The 13517-nt window shown below is 41.9% G+C and overlaps 1 protein-coding gene across 1 annotated transcript in view; it reads left to right on the plus strand.

The window, feature by feature from the left end:
- Positions 1 to 352: 352 nt before the first annotated feature.
- Positions 353 to 13517, plus strand: part of LOC136872801 (uncharacterized) — an 89786-nt gene continuing 76621 nt past the window's right edge. Inside the window, exon 1 of the mRNA XM_067146640.2 lies at positions 353 to 400. The gene's annotated coding sequence lies outside the window, so the exon portion shown is untranslated. The remainder of the gene's footprint in view (positions 401 to 13517) is intronic.

Raw genomic sequence — 13517 nt, forward strand, 5'->3', positions numbered from 1 at the left:
TACGTAGGACATTACAGGTTTCGGCCATGGAGGGTAAGAGAGCTAAAGGGAGAATCACACATTTTAATTATAAGAGGTGTTGAACTAAACGCGGCAACACATAGCGCACTGCAAATACGTTCAGGCTTGCAAAATGAAAGCTGAAAGAACGACGTATGCGTATCCTTTACATCCAATATTTCCAGACAGTTTTAACGCCTATCTATTATCAAGAGCGACAGAATGAATCTCTTGGAGCAGGGACCAATTTGCTTGGATCGCGTGTAGCGCCGGCCTTGTAGATTTCCTGTGTCCCTAGCAGGTGGAGGGGCTGTGACGTAATCAGCAATGATAAGCAGGACTGAAGGCCGTCAAAGGAGGCGCGGCAGTAGACTGCAGACCAGCGAACAACAAGGCAGCTGTGAGCATTCACAATATTTGTATTATTAGTTCAATGTTAAGTTGCTATGTAATAGTTCACTGTTTATTGTAGGCTATAGCAGTTTCCATCGTTAAATGGCTAAAAACCGGTTCGCTGTTAAGTTGGGAACATTATAACAACTAAATACCGGTTCTCTGTTAAGTTGGAAGCAATTAAATTATTACATGTTAAGTTGAGAAAATTGAAATTATTGATCGTTAAGATGGAAACGCTGAATTGACTAAAGAACAGTTCACTGTTATATTGGATACATTGCATTTACTACATAGAGTAGCGTAGCCACGATCGGCCGATGGGACGAGGGGGCGTTATGTTAGAACACAATGAGGATGCTTGTGCATGCAAGACTTGTCATTATAAGGACACTGCTACAAGTGATGTTGATATTCAGACTGCAGTACACTACAGAATCTTATATTAAAATACAGAACAAGGTCAACAGTTTTACAGCGAATTTTATGTTCAATTTACAATCTAAAATCCAAGTTTCGAGGTTTCTTAGAAAATATATCCAACAAATCTGTTGTTTTCAAAATTATGTCCCCGAATGTTTATTAATTTATTGATTTTTCTTTTTGTACAATTTCCATGGTGGGGGTGAGGTTTCACACCCCCCCCCCCCCGACTACATATGAATCGATTGTTAGGTTAGAAACATTTAATTACTAAGTAGCAGAGCACTGTTGATTTGGAACAGTGAATTTCCTAAATAGAAGTACAATGTTCAGTAGGAAATATGCAGAATACCAAGTAGCAGATCATTGTTCAACGTGGTTCCTGTACGGGCCCTCCCTGGACGTAGCCGGGATAGAGTCCACTGCAGACAATGCAGTGAGCCTGAAACCCTAACTCATTTTCTTGGTTCATGTCCACGGGGGGACTTGCTTAGGAATATTAGGCACAACAGAATAAGATTTAGAATTGTATCAGCATTCTCCCAGAAAAGTTACGAGATACAGGAAGAGGTGGCATGTGTTGTTGATGGTGGAAACAACTGGAGAATAGATATAATCACACTTGACGAGAAAAGGACTTTACATATATTCTGGATCCAACCATTAGATGTGAGATCGACTCAAGTCAGCCAGCAGAGGTAGACGCCGGGAAGTGAGCCATCTATGAACCAACCATCAGCTACTTCAAAGAATCGTATAAGGGTTGTAGGACTTTTCATCGGAGTAAGAGGAACCATATCAACATTCTTAGTTGAGTTTTTTGTGTGGGCATTCCCAAGAATCTATACTGTGATTTAGCCGCCTTGGCCATTAAAAGCTCCACCCAAATTATTAGAAATCACCTCTATACTACTGCATACGAGAAGGATTAACTCCAGAAAACTCTTCGTGGTTACACATACATTCAGTATTCAAGTGTTATGGTATACTTCGCCGTATTTAGGCACCTAATAAATGTAGAAAGTACAAATAAACATTTAAAAAGTAATGTGAAGTGCATAGTTAAGTTGGGAATATAAATTGTTACTTCGCGGTTTACTAATTAGTTGTAACATTTTAATTGATACAAAATATTTCACTATTAAATGCAATGGCGGTGATAAAGGGGGTGCGGGCGTGAGGCAGTGTATTCTCAGAAAAATAATTTGTACAAACCCTGCTGTCTTATCAGCTAATTATTTTTTAATTTTCTTTCTTAAGCTGTTTACCCTCCAGGGTTGTTTTTTCCCTCGGACTCAGCGAGGAATCGCACCTCTACGGCCTCAAGGGCAGTGTCCTGGAGCGTGAGATATTGCGCCGGGGGATACAACTGGGGAGAATGACCAGCACCTCGCCCAGGAGGCCTCAGCTGCTATGCTGAACAGGGGCCTTGCGAGGGGGATGGGAAGATTGGAAGGGATAGGCAAGGAAGAGGGGAGGAAGCGGCCGTGGCCTTAAGTTAGGTACCATCCCAGCGTTTGCCTGGAGGAGAAGTGGGAAACCACGGGAAACCACTTCCAGGATGGCCGAGGTGCGAATCGAACCCACCTCTACTCATTTGACCTCCCGAAGTTGAGTGGAGCCCGTTCCAGCCCTCGTACCACTTTTCAAATTTCGTGGCAGAGCCGGGAATCGAACCCGAGCCTTCGGGGGGTGGCAGCTAATCACACTAACCACTACACCACAGAGTCGGACTTTTAATTTCTTTAATTATTAAAAATACTTAGGGGAAATACGCACAAAATGTCATTCGTCACGGCTGAGTGATTCATACAGCGCCACAGCAAGTAGTGGAGACCCGCACAGCAACGTGTAGCACGTGCTGTGAGGAAGGGTAGCAGGGGTATATTTTAGCCGAAGTCTAGGACACAAGTATGATTCACCTTCTAGCCGCAAGCACTCGTCAGTCTGGCATTTTTGAGGTACCCGCCCCTCACCCCGGGAACTGTTGTTGACTATACATTTTTGTGCCTCCACCACTACTTCTAATTCTCAATCGCCACTATCGGCTAAATGGGAATATTTAAATGGCTAAACAGCTGATAAGTTGGGAACACTCTAATTACCGATTAGCAGTTGACCTCTAAGGCCCGTGTTCGCCAATGCGAGTAAAAGCTTTTATCTTGGTTTAAAGCTACTTAAAACGAGATAATAGTTAAGTTTTTATCCACCAACAACATTATCTCGGATAATGGGCATTATCGCGGTTTAAAATTTTACCGTACATTGGTTGGCCGGTGAAATGGGCAATCTACGATAACAGCCTTCCGAGACGGCAGCTCGTAGACGGCTGGAATATCTAAATGAAAGAGAAAATCACAGCGACGGGTAATATGATCAAGATTATGCAATTAATAAACGTCCTAGGCGGATAAAAGAACGTGCGACATATTTCGAGGACTACCGATTTTCAGACATATTTTAGTTTATCTAAAGCTTCGACATAGTCAGTGTTATCTATGGTCGAACATAACCTAGAATTTCCAACATGTAGGTAGGCCTAAGATGTATTGTTGATTATATCTTGTACGGTACACGACTGAGTGAGTTTTTAATGAAGAATTAAGAATTTTAAAAATGTTATTTGTTCATGGCGTCGACCTTTATAGATCTTTTGCCACTACTTTCACTATATGATAGGAACCTGCGTGTAAGTGGAATTGCGGAAGTGTAAAGTGTTGAATGTGAGGAAAGGAACGTCGAGGACGACACAAACACCCAGTCCCCAGGCCAGGGATATTAATCATTTACAATTAAGAAACCCCTGACCCAGCTGGTAATCGAACCCGGGACCGCCGGGTGACAGGAATACTGCCTTATGTTTTTAGTGAAATATACAATATATATATATAATTATTATTTGTTTCTTTATTCTGGGTGATGTTAGTACTTTCTGCTACCAAATTCAGTAACAACTTTTCTTGGAAAGTTATATTTGACAAATAGATAATGCCGTTATTGGTGGCGAACTTAGGGCTCAAGACCCTTTTAACCACTAGAAGAGTATACATCTACATAACTTATAATTACAAGTACAAATAACACAAATAATATTAATAGCAATAATAATAATAATAATAATAATAATAATAATAATAATAGATCCTTAATTTTAAAATACACAATAAAGTACACTTATATGGCGTAACTACTGTAATCAATTCATTCTTCTCATTCACGCCTTCACTCACTCAACAGTAATCCAACAAGTTAGCGGGATCTACTCAGCAAATGCTCGCGGCAAGCCACTTTAAACTTGCGATGAGAGGGATTGTCTTTAATGTTCGCAAATAGCGAATTCCATGACCTGGGCAGATATTATGAAGGAGCGGTTGTAAACAACAGTGTGGTTAACAGGTATGGCAAGAGAGGAGCCAGATCATGTGTTGTGGTCATGGTGGGGCGAGAGATAAGAAAAAGGTGAAGAAAGATAGTTGGGTGTGTTAGTGGAAAGTACGGTATTTTGTGTTGTGCAGGAGTGATAACATGTGAAGTTCACGGCGCTGGTGTACTCGAAACCACAACAGATCCTTATAATAAGGTGATATATGAGCATCATATCGCAGATTAAAGATATATCTTACACCGGGCGAGTTGGCCGTGCGCGTAGAGGCGCGCGGCTGTGAGCTTGCATCCGGGAGATCGTGGGTTCGAGCCCCACTGTCGGCAGCCCTGAAGATGGTTTTCCGTGGTTTCCCATTTTCACACCAGGCAAATGCTGGGGCTGTACCTTAATTAAGGCCACGGCCGCTTCCTTCCAACTCCTAGGCCTTTCCTATCCCATCGTCGCCATAAGACCTATCTGTGTCGGTGCGACGTAAGGCAAATAGCAAAAAAAAGGATATATCTTACGCAGCTGTTTTGGCTCCGATCCAGTTTCTTGTTACTGTTGCAGGTTATTTCAGTCAACACAGTGTCACGGTAGTCAAATATAGGTTGTATCATAGAGTGAATTAGTTGTACTTTAAGTCGAACTGAGAATAAATTACAGAACAGTTTCACAGGATATAAGCATGTATGTACTTTATTACATGTGTTTAACGCCTGTCTCAGTCATAATAATTCCTAAGTTACTCATTGAAGTAGAGTACGGTATGATTTCATTGTTTAAAAGTATTGGAGAGATGGCCCGTTGCTTGAGAGAACATAGGTTTATACTGGTACCGATAATAATAACTTGAGTTTCATTCGGGTTTATTAGTTTTATGTGCATAGTCAGTAAGATGTTGAAGGTCGAAATTTATTTTAGTAATTGAAGTATCAATATCACTCGGTTTTCAATTACAGTAAATCATCCGCGTACACTTGTAATTTGCAGAATGTAAGTGCTTTTGATATATCATTAATTTGGATGATAAATAACTGGTCCGAGGACCGATCTCTGAGGGTCACCGAGGGTCTTCCCTTCCCATCCTCAATTCACATTCCCAACTGTCACACGCTGCCGGCGATTGTTGAGGTAAGAGGAAAAAAACCGAAGTGACACATTAAAATTTAGTTTTCGAATTTTCTGCAGTAGTAACGAGTGTTGACAATGTCGAAGGCACTACTGAGATCTAATGTCAGTAGAGTCACGTCCCGTTGGTCCATTGCACGTCTGATGGGTAATATCATCTGTCACTCGTAGTAAAACTGTCTCAGTGCTATGTCTAGAGGCATGATTTTTTCGCATTAATTTTTGAACGATTTCGCGAGAAGGATACTCATTTTCGCGTTATTTCGCGAAATAGATATTGCCGTATCGCTTTAATGAAATTCTAAAATTAATCATTAAAGGTTTAATTACTATCACTGATCGTTGATTGTGGAGGTTTAATTGATAGACTGTAGATACCTGGTACATACTTTTGAAGCCATTTCCGGACTGCAAGGTCGTCTGCCTTCTCCAGCGGGATGTTGGCTTTGAGTAGCATCGCTGTTGTTTCGTGAATAAATTATATTTTTTTTACTCTTAGCTTTCTTTTTCATATCTAATGAGAGTTCTATTGTTGCCTGCCGTTTCACTGTTGGAGTGCTAAATTTACGTTCTGAATGTTCCTTATTTTTAAAACAATGTTTTGAAACAGTACCTTATTTCTCCCACTGGATACGAAAATGACGAAATTTACACCTTAAAATGTTGCTTTCCGAAACGTATAAACCTTCACACGTAAACTGTTTAGCTCTGCTGTGCACCGTAACACTTGTCGAGCGACCCATCTTCACTACTGTCTGTGATCACTTTCTTCATTTTACCTGACCACGAAGCCGAAATACACCAATCAGTTGTGCTGCTTGTAGACGTCATTAGGGATTCCAGGATTGCACAATGCCGTGAGGAGACAGGTTGGGGTGGGATTACCAGCCACCACAAGAACAACATTCCAAACTTTTCGTTTGGCAAGAAACCTGGAGCCAACCCCTTTTCTTTGATGCTATGTCTTAAAGAGATTTTCCAAAACATTAATGATATCATATTTCTTTCCTGTTGATGAATCTTTCTTCGCTCTTCCTTTTCTTTTCATACATAATCTTGGAAAAAGTGTATAGTTCGTTATTCTCTACAGATTTCGCTGTAATATCGCGCTTATCGCAAAATAATTTAATTTCGCTTTAAAATGGCCTTATCGCTTTAATTCGCTTTAATTCGCGAACATAATATCCATATTTTCTTAACCAGAAACATATGATTCGTAAAGATATCGCAAAATCGCTTCAAAATATTTTTTGTCGCGTTTATCGTTAATGCGCCAACGGCCGTAGCCGTGTTGAAACACCGGATCCCGTGAGATCTCCGAAGTTAAGCAACATTGGGCGTGGTCGGGAGTTGGATGGGTTGCCACCCGCTGTTGGTGGGGGGGTAAGGGAATGGAGGAGCGGAAAGGAACTGGCCACCCTACCGCACGTAAACTCCGGCTCAGGAATACCTCTGCGGAGGTTCGGACCTGCCTTCGGGCAGAAAAACCCTTACCTTAGCTTATCGTTAATGCGAAAAAATCATGCCTCTAGCTATGTCCTTTCCTGAAGCCGGATCGAAAGCGGTTGAGGAGGGAATTTTTGGTAAGGTATTCAGTAACTGTTGTGTGAACTAGACGTTCAAGCACGTTGGATAAGGGTGGTAGGATGGATACTAGACGATAATCTGAAGGAGAATCTAACTTAACCTCTTCGGGATAGGTATAATTCGTCCATCTTTCCAAACATCTGGAACACTCCGTTTGTCAGGCAGTAGTTAAATATATCAGTTAGTATTGGCAGAACAGCTCCTAAGATATCCTTAAATAGCGATATAGGAATGTCATCATTACCTGTGGCATTAGATGTGATAGAAGAGCCTTCGTGGCTCAGGCAGCAGCGCGCCGGCCTCTCACCGCTGGGTTCCGTGATTCAAATCTCGGTCACTCCATGTGAGATTTGTGCTGGACAAAACGGAGGCGGGACAGGTTTTTCTCCGGGTACTCCGGTTTTCCCTGTAATATTTCATTCCAGAAACACTCTCTAATATTATTTCATTTCATCTGTCAGTCATGAATCATTGCTCCAGAGGAATGCGACAGGCTTCGGCAGTCGACACAGTTCCTATCCTCGCCGCTAGATGGGGGCTTCATTAATTCCATTCCTGACCCGGTAGAATGACTGGAAACAGGTTGAGGATTTTCACTAGATGTAATAGAGAATATCACACCTTTAACCTCATTCGGGCTGACATTTCTAAAAGAGAATTGCTCATAAACAGACTGTTGTTGAAACGAGGGTAGTGAATTCGTAAGGAAGGAAATAGAGGCTATTCTTGGCCATACGAAATGATCATTTAAAGTCCCGTGTTGGTACATGTTGCTCTACGGCTTTACCTATACCTAACGTACGTAATTTACTCCATTCTTGTCTCGGACCGATTGCTCATCAGTTCCTGAAAGTATTTAACTTATATTTAGAATTCCTAATGAACTGCTTGGTTCTGTTTCTCAGAATCCTGTACCGCTCGGAATTATCTGTGTCATGCGTCAGTTTGTATTGTCTGTACAGTTTGTCACGACTGGCCATAGCAGATCTTATCTCGGCCGTTAGCCACGCGGATGAATGGCGAGTGATTCTTACCTGATTCCTTGGTGCGTGATTGTCAAATATTTCCAGCACCAATGAATTGAATTTGTTTATTTTAGAGTTTATGTTCTGAAAATTACGTATACTGTCCCAAGGCAAGTTATATGCATCGTGGCGCAGTTTATTCCGGTCCATATGTCGTAAGTCTCGTATTGTAATGTAGCGTGGTTTGTACTTGGGTATTCGCGTAGAATAACACATGTACCATAGGTCATGTGAAGAGATGCGAGGAGCAGGGATCTGTCCGTGCTTAATTACTTTCTGAGGTTGATTTGTCACAAGAAGATCAATTTATTAAGGTATGACTTGTGCGGTCAGAGTAATGAACGTGATTAGTAGTAGTCATGTTTGTAGCGAGAAATAAATTCAGTAGGTTATTCGCTTTACTAGTCTGCTTTAAAAGGTCAGTATTTAAGTCACCCATGATTATAATGTCATCGTATAGAGATCATATTTGCTAATGCCTTTTCAAAATCATCGGCCTGTATTATTTTAGGCGGCTTGTATACAATCCCTGTTAATATCTTTTTTATGGCAGTCTAATTCTACAAACATAAATTCCGGTCGCAGAATAAGTCTTGGGTCAGAAGTGGAAATTACCTTACATGTAAGGTCATTTCTGTAATAAAGTAGAAGCCCACCACCTATTTTGCCAATACGGTCATGGCGTAATATTGCGTATCCGTTAAGGTTAGTGACGGCAAGTCTTTACGCATCCAGCTTTCACTGACCCCAATAATATGTACATTATTCGCTTCAAAAATAGCCTGTACCTCTTCCAAATGAGCTAATAATGCCTGGCCATTTAGACTGCAACAGTGTAACGACCGCGGCTGGCTAATGAGCTGCTCTTGCAACACAAGTCCCGTCGAAGACTGTCGGGACAATAGAGAAGTGATGCGTGGGGGCTATGGAGAGGAAAGTAGGTCAATAGTATTACTGTTGTCTGGTCAACAAGTATATAAAACTAAGCAGTAGAAGAAAAATTAAGTAAGATGTAAAATGAGCTTACCCGAGCTACCTGGTGAGGGGATACACTGATTTTCACAATCCCACACTTACAAACAAATATGAACTAATTACTACACACATAATTTATTCCTCTAAGTTCAAGAGTTCATCCTACTCCCTGCAATGTTTTTAACTGAGCCATCGTGCATATTTGAGTTTTACTCCTATCTTCTCTTAAAACACAAATGCGTCCATCTTGAGTCCAGTATTTCTGCAATCCCCATCAATCCCTTGTCTGATTAAGAATATTTTTTCTCACACTTGTGAGGGACTCAGTTAGCATGAGCCCACTACCCTTCAAAGCCCGCGTCGCGCGCCACACTCGATCACGATCATGGTACCGAAGGAACTTAATAATGATCGGTCGAGTTCCCTGTGAGACCACTTCAGCAGACGTTCGATCTCGGCGGCCCAGACTGTAGCAGCGATCTACATCAAGAAATTAAAGATCTACTGAAAGTTTACTTTTCAGTGTCTCTGGCATTTTCTTGTAAACGTCCTCGGTGGGCCCTTGCGGGACACCATGCAACAAAGGGCAGTTCCGGCGACTGCACTGTTCGGTTTCATCCAATACGTCGTCTTGCTTCTGAAGCCGATCTTAAGCTTAGAGATGTCTTCACTGGGCTGTTTCTTAAATGCCTGGAACTCGCCGCCAAGCGCTTCACAGACATGGCGATTACTTTTTAAAGAAAAAGGCACTTTAATGTATAACTCAGTTCACATGGATCAGCACTTTCTGCAACTTAACTTGTAATTTAAACAGGTTGTAGCAAGAGCAACTTTACCGTCTCACTTGTCACCATCTTGGAGTTACTAGGCTTACTTATTCGTTTCTGGTCAATTAGCGAGCATAATTTATGATATAATTTAATTTTTGCTATTTGCTTTACGTCGCACCGACACAGTTAAGTCTTATGGCAACGATAGGATAGGAAAGACCAAGGAGTGGGAAGGAAGCGGCCGTGGACTTCTTTAAGGTATACCCCAGCATTTGCCTGGTGTGGAAATGGGAAACCACGAAAAACCATCTTCAGGGCTGCCGACAGTGGGGTTCGAACCCACTGTCTCCCAGATGCAAGTTCACAGCCGCGCGCCTCTAACCACACGGCCAACTCGGCCGGTGATAAATTATCTGCAAACCCCGAATGAACCAAAGTTTGTTTACATTTCCATAGTGGCGACAGCTCGTAGTCATTTGTTTTCGTGCGTTACATCGACCATACAAATAGATACAGGGCACTGCCGGCAAAACATGGCGCCAAGATAAAATCAGCTGATATTGGGCATCTATGGTGAATGTGCTCGAACTGTCTGCGTACGCGGGAAATTTCAAGTAATCATTGCCGACGTACGAGGCTTTTTCTGTCTATATTACAGACATATAAAAGTACGTATTTTTGTAAATGTGTTAAGTGAAGTACGCTAATTGAAGGAATATACACAGTTCAAACAAATTAGGGGAACATATTTTTGAACGTATGCCATGCTCCACAAAACAATACCTCACACCCAGGTATATTACCAACTAAACCTTTATTCTTTACCGTTGAAGTACACAAAAGAGCATCGATGGATTCGCGTTAATTTTTGGAGTACGAACGGAAATGTCCAAATAGGGGCGAAAACAAAGTGATATTAGTCTTCCAGGGTGGATTTTTATCACAAATGGAGAGCTTCGGTATGGTGTATGTCCTCTACGAGCTACGTGGCATGGTCCGTATAAGTTGACGGAGGTCACATTGCGGTATCAGGTCCCATTCGTTCAATGAGAGCCTGTTCGAGGTCTTGGAGAGTCTATGGTGGAACAGGATCCCTACGAATACTTCTGTTAAGCCTATCCCACACATGCTCGACGCGATTAAGGTCGGGACTCACTGCTGGCCATTCCTTCTCTTGAAAGTCCAGTTCTCGCAAGACAGCTCTGGTGATGCCGACAGGGGAGTTCGAACCCACTATCTCCCGGATGCGAGATCACAGCTGCGCGCGCCAAACTGCACGGCTAATTACTTGTACCATTAGGACTAAATGAAATATGGTACATGTAGTTTCGTTTTGACTTATACTACTTAGACGAAAGACCGAGTACTCACAACGTGGACTTATCTTACTTTGAACATTTTCTAGCATAACATATCCGTAAGTCGCGCACCATGGCTGTGCGGTTGAGGTGGATGTCCGGAGACAGAAGTTTCGAATCCCGGTTCTGACAGTGGCCATCCTAAGAGTGGCTTTCCTCGGGTTTTACCAAACTCTTTCCAGGAAAATGCCGGGATGGTACCTTGTTTGAAGTCCCGGGGCACCTGCTCCAATCCTAGGCCCTAAAAACTAGTTACACACACACACAAAGAACTAAGTATACGAGGCTGGTGGCTAATGTGTCCCAAGCCCCTCAAATGAATTAACATCCTCATTTATTTAATGTAAGAGGCCCGGGCTGAGTAGTTTTAACGATAGAGAGCTGGTCTTCTGAGCCCAACTTGGCAGGTTCGATCCTGGTTCAGTCCGATGGTATTTGAAGATGCTCGAATACGTCAGCCTCGTGTCGGTAGATTTACTGACAAGTTAAGTGACTCCTGTGAAACAATAGTGTCCAGACATGAAGTTTTCAGGTTTTCACATTATTCCTGGGTAAGAATGGTGTATGATGTACATGCATTGTATCATACATTATTGACTGGCTGTTTTGGTGAGGTGTAGCCTACATGGCTTCCTGCCTTTCATCATATCGTAAATTATGTTATATTATTTAAGGACAGTTTTGTAAGTAGCACATCGCATTAGGCTTCATTAACTCAGCTATAGCTTGAAATAGCCTGAGCATTTAGAAGCGTTGACCAACTTGCGGTGTGTGTGCTTATCCATGTATGATATTAGCTGATAACCTAGATGTTAGGCCGTGTAAAACAATAATTATCAATACGTATAACAATATGGTACATCTATAAGCTAAATGTGAAGGTCTGTGAAAAAGTGTGATAGTGGTCGTGGTAGCTGTTTTTAGGGGCAGAACCTTGAGGTTATCAGCTGCATTAAGTATTCTTGCTTTCAAATTTTCTTCGACGGTAATTATTCCGGGAGTAATGGGGCCAATTGCGTTGTTATCGGCCACGTTTCTCGATTTATAAGAACCAACAACATATCGGCATTTTTAGAAATGCAGGTTATTGGTAGGCTATGTTTTCTCAAGTTTATTATTTACAAAACTGTAAAAAAAAAAAAAGTCAATTATTACGGTAAAAAATTCAGCTTATGAAATTAGATCAGTAACTAAAATAGGTTAACGTCACCGTATCACTTATTTGATATTATGTTAACACATCAAAATATCATCCGTATATAATGATGCTTAACACTGTTCATACAAAAAGTAAAGGAAAGGAGAATTGTATTATCACCATCTTCAATGGTTTAAACAAATTAATCATAAGGAGCACACTTGAATCGAGATTTAAAAAGACTCCTCACATGGAAGACCGCCTGATATTGCCAGACATCAGCTGATCGCTCACAGCTTGATGTTGGTGCCACGCTGGCCGGCAGAAACATAGGGGGCGCCCTTTCTATCTATTTGTATGTTCGAAGGTACGTTAGGCCTAGTATGAAAAATTTAAGGTTCAAATTGAGATTGAAACGTAAACTTAGTTTTGGAAACCCGAGATAATAACTTCTGTGGTGAATACAGAGTGTTTTCGCAATTTTAAAATAACGACAAAAATAACTGACGTCGGGAAATACGGACCTAAGATGAAAACACTCTAATCTTTCTTTCTTAGTCCGTCTACCGTCCTCAGTTGGTTTCCCCCTCAGACTCAGTGAGGAATCCCTCATCTACCGCCTCAAGGGCAGTATCATAGAGTGTAAGGCTTTGGGTCGAGGATACAACTGGGAAGGAAGACCAGTACCTCGCCCAGATGCCCAAACTGCTGTGCTAAACAGGGGCCTTGCAGGAGAATGGAAGATTGGAAGGGATAGTTAAGGAAGAGGGAAAGAAGCAACCATGGCTTAAGTTAGGTACCATCCCAGCATTTGCCTGGAGAAGAAGTGGGGAAACCGCGGAAACCACTTGGAGGATGGCTGACGAGGGAATCGAACACTTTTCTACTCACTAGCGATAATTATGAGTTGAATTCGAATCGAGCATTCATCAATTTTTCGCCAATTATTAGGTTACGGACCTGACATTTTTAAGCCTCTTAGTGTTCCGTCTCCTGTACTTGGTCCGAAGCGGATCCTGCTTCATGACATTTGACCTCAATTTTTTTTTCGAGAACGAAAGCGTATTGACCTAAACCCTTCTACACGAGTTACTATTGAGTGTCTCCCAAGAGGTACATCGAAGCTCGTTGAAATCCGTTGGACGCAGGGTCTGCCCTCTCTTTGTTAGCTGAATAACCCTGTATATTACATAGTTGCACTTCTTTTGTCATCAACCCGCAGGTTGTTTGGCAGCAGCTCGCCACGTTTCTCTGCTTCCATCCCCCTGTAGATGAGGGCGGTAGAATAACACCCAAAGTATCCCCCGCCTGTCGTAAGAGGAGACTAAGGCCCCAGAGGCTATGAACTTGGGA

Source organism: Anabrus simplex, chromosome 4 (assembly GCF_040414725.1).
Source record: "Anabrus simplex isolate iqAnaSimp1 chromosome 4, ASM4041472v1, whole genome shotgun sequence".
NCBI classification, from domain to species: domain Eukaryota; kingdom Metazoa; phylum Arthropoda; class Insecta; order Orthoptera; family Tettigoniidae; genus Anabrus; species Anabrus simplex.